Here is a 5,747-nt window from a genome sequence, read left to right on the forward strand (position 1 = left end):
AAAAAGGGTAATGCCCACGTTTGGGGCCAAATGATTCGACGGATTAGGATACCTCAGGGACCATAGACAGAAGCGTGGGCCAGAGTCAACGACAGATGAACTCAAACCGAGAGTCAGTTCAGTTAACTATTTGTGTCTGAGCATAAATATGGGAGACATCAGCAATTTTGTTGGTGTTTAATGCTATCAGAACGAATGTGATTCTTCACAAAAATGTGGACTGCGACAAGGATCTAGGCATAGAATCTTGGAGGACATCAATTTGCAGAGGACCCAGCAAAGACAAAGAAGGGATGAAAGAACGCACACGAGACCCGGACGGGAGGATCACAGATCTCCAGAGGATAAAGGGGGAATGGGCAACAATTGGAAACAGCAGAGGGATGGAAAAAACCAAAAGGTGAGAACTGGATCTAGCCCAGAGGAGGTGTTTCATGGGAGCAAGGGTTGAAGCGGGGCTGCAACTGATGAAGAAGTAAAGGTCAGGTAAGGAAGTAGAAATGCACGTGGAGTGTGAACTAAGCTTTCAAGAAACTTGGGTGAAAGCAGGAGAGAGTGGGAGCTAAAAGGTCACTGGACATTCTCTCTGGGTTTGTTTTTTTTCCAGGATAGGGCACCTGAGTTTGTTGACAGGGGAAGGGATGAAGCGTGATGGGGAACAGTACTGAAAGATACATGAGAGAAAATGTTTGAAGGCATTTAAATGCAAAGTTATAAAGTCCAGGAAAGTTACTATACAGTATAACGATAGCCACTGTAGTCCTGTCCCAGCTTCTTATCTATAACGCCGATAGCTATTGTCTGGTGGCTAAAATGCTGACATCTGTATGAACCAATTATGAGTTGATTCACCCAGAAGTAGTATTCTTTCATCAAATTTCCCACATTCTCAGAGAGCTCTCTACCTAAATTTAGGGGAAAGGTTGGCTTATGCTGCAGAAGGCGTAGCCCTTGAGGAACCAGGAAGGAGATTCTGGAACTAGCGGGACTCTGGAAGGAGCACCCTATTCCCAGTCTTCCTTGCCCAAGTACTTATCAGAGTACCTATTCCCATCCCCAGCCCTCACTAACTAAAACTTCACTTTCTCTCCTTGCCTCAAGTCTCCAAAATAATTTGGAGCAGGGTGCCTGGAGCTGGCAAACTGATGCCAAATCCTCAAAATCCAAAACACGAGTTTGGAATAAAGCAGCCATTAAAAAGAGGCTTGGAGTTCTGCAAAACTCACAGAAATCACTAGAAAGATGAAGCTCCCCAGTCAAAATCACAAAGCTATGGAAATGTGCTCTTTGGGGTATGTCCTCTGTCCCACCCCTGGCCCAGGTAAAGAAGGCTCACCTTTATCCTGACCCACACCGAGGGGGATCCCATTGTAACTTGCCCCAAGGATATGAGATTATAGTTCGGTTTAATGTTTATGCTAATTCTGTGGGAAGAGGGGGGAGGGGAGAGAGCAAAGCTTGACCTCCTTTAAGAAAACCCTACAAATGAAAACGAGGGCGGGAGGGTGGCAACAGAGGGTCTCGGTCCAAGAACGGGGTTGGGGTTCGGTGCGCTCTGGAGACTTCCCACGCTAACACGCAGAGAAGGGAAGGAACGAGAGCAGGCTGTCTCAACGAGGAGCTAGAAGAGGCGACACGATGCCGGCCTGCATCCCCACGTCCACAGGGCCAGCTTCTCGGTTGGGGGCGGGGTGGGCGGCGGGGGTCCCCCTTTCAGCTCCGTGTACTCACGGCCCGACCACGACCCTCCACAACGACGGCGGCGCGCTAACCAGCACTGGGAATTAGCAACCAGAAGGCGGCGAGGCGCGGCGGGCGGGGAACTCGGAGACCAGGGTCCCGACTCGGCCACAGCGCGTTTCTCCGTCCCCCTCCCTCGTCCGCCACGGCTCCCGAGACAAGCGCTCGAAGCTCCGGACCCGGGGCACGGGGGCCCGGTCTCGGGGGAAAGCCCGCGCAGGCCGAGGCCCCCGCTCCCCGAGCCCGCGACCCACCTGCCGGGTGCGGCTGTCCCGCTCGGGCAGGGCTCCGGCGGCGAGCAGTGTCGGCGGACTCCGGCCACTGGAGCTCGCCCAGGGAACGGAGCGCCTGGGGCCAGACGGCAGCGACCCCCTGACTTCCGCTTCCGGCGGCTAAGTGTCGCGATATCTAGCGCCCGCGCGGAGCCGTGCGCCGCGTCTCCGTAGCCCCGTAGGTTACGCGCTGGGCTCCTCAGCGCGGGGTCGGCTGTTCAAGCCCACCTGCAGCTCTCCGGGACGAGGGTGAGGTTGTGGGCGCCGGTTACCTTAGAGATGCGCAGTCTCGGAACCCCAAAGAGGTGGCTCCCCTTCGAGCTGGTCGCTACTCTGTCGGATGCTGTCGACGCTTTGCTCGCTGTCACCATCCAGTGAAACACTTGTGAACGCGCTGCCATGACCTCTAGCGACCCTGCCCTGTAAGGTAGATCTGCCCCTCTGAGTTGTCAAGGCTGTTACACTTTCTAGAGGTAGGAAAGCTTTCTGGTGCTTTCGAACCGCCATCCTTGCGGTTAGCAGCGCCACTCGTAACCACTGCCACCAGAGCTCAAAATCCATTCCGTGGCAAGCAATGTAGTGAACTGGGCAGCATAAGCAGAGGAAGGAGACAGCGTATAAAATGGCTTTAGAACAGCAGGAAATGTGCGAGTGAATAATTTTCATTGTTAGCACATTGCTTCATCAAACATACAAAAACCAAACTCACCGCGACCCTGTAGGACAGGAGTAGAAAGCCCTGTCCCGCAAGCAGCTGGGGGGTTCAACTGATGACCTTGCAGCTAGCCACCAGGTAGCCTCCTCGTGCGTGCATTGTCTCATAAGGGAACCCTAAAAAGCACCCCACTGCTGTTGAGCGAATTCCAACTCTTAGCAGCTCTTTAGGACAGAGTAGAACTGCTCCATGGGGTTTCTGAGACCATACATTTTTAGGGAAGCAGACAGACTACATCGTTCTTGTTCGGCGTGGCTGGTAGGTTGGGGAACCCACTGCACCACCAAGATTCTGCACAGCGAGAGAACCTGGAAGTGGGAGTAGGGATGCAAGAAAGCAGGGACACAGGATGGGATTGGGAGGTCTGATCGGAGATCAGTCTAGAACCACTTTATCACAAGGTGTTATATTCAATCTGTGTGAGGAACTTGGCAGGCAAAACACTACTTTGTACCTTGTTCTTAGGAATTGAATCTAAACCAGTACGTTCTATTAGCTGATGTGTTTGCTTGTCATAGAGACAATCACGATTGTGAAAGGTAACACAAAGCCTGACTTCTGGGCAACACCACCAGTGACTTTGTCATCCTGGGAGCTGGTCCGCAACAGGATTTCTCAGAAGGGAAAATCCTTTACAATTTTCCTTCTGTTCAAGAGGGTAGAAATGAAGCCAGCCTATACTTGTATAATCTTTACTCAACTGTGTTTAAATTCTATACCATTGGCTAAATTAATGACACTCTCAAGAGAACTATCTTGTGGCTCAGGGAGATGATTGATAATGTTCTCTAACAAAATGACAATGATTTCTCTAAGGTGCATCAGAGACATGTATAAACCATAGATATATAAATGAATCTTGGGCTTGCACGAAATCCTAGCCCAATCTAAGAACAATTAATTCTTATGACATGGCCCTGCTTAAGACTTGCCCTCATGAAGTGAGATCACTGAAGATATGGGTGCTAGCAAAGTGTGGTGAAGAAACTAGATGGTGCCCAACTGTCAGAAAGAATAGTGCCTGGGGTCTTAAAGATGTATCTTCAAACAAGCAGCCATCTAAGTGAGGTGTCAACTAAGTCCACACCAGCCTATGTGATCCAAGGATTGTAAATAATAAAATCTAAATTCAAAGGAGGGTGTGGTATTGTGAACATTCAGTATGCAGAAGGCTACAGATAACAGTGGAAGCCCCAAACCCATTTTCAAGATCCACACGTATATTAAGCCTTTGATGAATCCCATCTGAACTAAGTGAATAGTGTGAATAGCCTTGTCATCAGACAGAGTATTGTAGAAACAAATGTAGTAGAAATACTTAGTTTAAAATATAACATCTTATTTAATCTCCTTTTTGACCCATTTAAAAGTTGTAGCAGTTTGAAAAAAAAAGTAGAGCTAATACAAGTAGATTAAGCCTCCCATAAATCCCTTCTGAACATAGATAAACTAGGGATGTGTTTAGCCTTGCTTTCATGCAAAGTGCATTGGAAAGTGGGTTATGGAAGATGTGATTAGGTTAAAATTTAACTTTTCATCATTTGATCTCCCTTTTCACCCATTTTAGAGTGGTTCTGGTTTTTAATATTTTGTGCTGTCTTTTCTATTGTGGTTTTACTCTATTTTATTTTGTTAGTGTTTGTGTGTTTCTTGGTCAAGAAATCCAGGATGGGTGACTCTATAGAGACAGTAATTGGATTAGTTGGTTTGGGGGGTAGGGTGGGGGGCTAGGGGAAAATGGGGGAGCTAATAACAAGGAGTAGGGGAAAGAAGAAAATGTTCTAAAATTGATTTTAGTAATAATTATACATGTCTTCTTGATATAGTTGAATTATTGAATGTATGATATGTGAATTATGTCTCAGTAAAACTTTTTGTTTTGTTTTGTTTTTTCCAAATCCAGGATTGTTGACCCTAAGGGACAGCAAGTAGAATACGGGTTTCGGAGAGTACAGTGGTGGTGTGCGGGTAAAAGGGAGACGGTGTCAAGGAGTCCAGGTAGAAAAGAAAGTCTGCAAACTGTGGTAACAATTGTACAATTCTACTTGACGTGATTGAACTATGGAATGACATGAACAAAGACAAAGAAAAGAAAACCCCGTTCTTGTTTAAAGAGTGCAAAAATGAACTACTTGGTTTATTTTGAATATTCTTTCTCTTAATAGGCAAGTAACTCTCATTTCTGGGGCAAAGCAGATATAGAAGGGAGTTTGTAATTACCAGGCTATGCCCAATGCAAACCTGAATTTCTGTCCTCTTCCCGACAGTTTGGAATGGGCTTTATGGACGTTGGAATATTCTTCCATCACCAGCTCACATTGTTCAAGCCACCTTCCCTTCTTCTCCCGCCCCTATGGACCAGCCATGTGGATGGAGTTCAACACCTGAGTTAAAGACTAAACGAACATTGAAAGGGACAGCCTTCCACTCACTCACTCTGCCCTAGGCAGATCTCATCATGCTTCTCTGTCCTGTGTTTTTAATCCTCAAAAATGGGAATAACCATCCTTGCTACCTCACTGCTTCATAAAGTTATTATGGGAATCATTTATTATATTTGTAAAATGCTTTGGGCTTAAGTGAAGAAAGACTTCATAAGAATGCACATAATAATTAGAGCTCTTATAAATTGCATCAATGTGTAATCTGCAAGAAAACATTTCAAGTTATATGACTCATCAGGTTAGATTCACATCAGTACTTCTGGCCCTTAATGACTTGGAGTTGTTTTGATCTGAGATTACAAAACCCTCATCCTGCTCTCTCCTTCTCTGTCTTGCTCACACTAAAGCATCCTTTGTGCAAGGACTTTCTTCAGCAGAGTAGGAGATGCTAACCAACGCTAACTGCTAGTCGTTTGCTGCCCAGGAGTTACTATGTATCATAGAAGGTGGCTACTGTCAGTGAAGAAATTAGAGAAGGAGGGATACATCATTTTGGGAATGAAAAAGCTGTGAATTACACATTTTGATGCGTACAAGGGGAGTTGGAATGGAGACCCAAAGCCCATCTGTAGACAA

The 5,747-nt window shown here is 46.7% G+C and overlaps 1 protein-coding gene across 1 annotated transcript in view; it reads right to left on the reverse strand.

Moving 5' to 3' along the window:
• Positions 1 to 2,078, reverse strand: part of RAMAC (RNA guanine-7 methyltransferase activating subunit) — a 5,374-nt gene extending 3,296 nt beyond the window's left edge. The window contains exon 1 of the mRNA XM_004708086.2: positions 1,995 to 2,078. The gene's annotated coding sequence lies outside the window, so the exon portion shown is untranslated. The remainder of the gene's footprint in view (positions 1 to 1,994) is intronic.
• Positions 2,079 to 5,747: the final 3,669 nt, after the last annotated feature.

Source organism: Echinops telfairi, unplaced genomic scaffold, assembly GCF_000313985.2.
Source record: "Echinops telfairi isolate 266 unplaced genomic scaffold, ASM31398v2 ScPeMD7_7;HRSCAF=31, whole genome shotgun sequence".
NCBI lineage: Eukaryota > Metazoa > Chordata > Mammalia > Afrosoricida > Tenrecidae > Echinops > Echinops telfairi.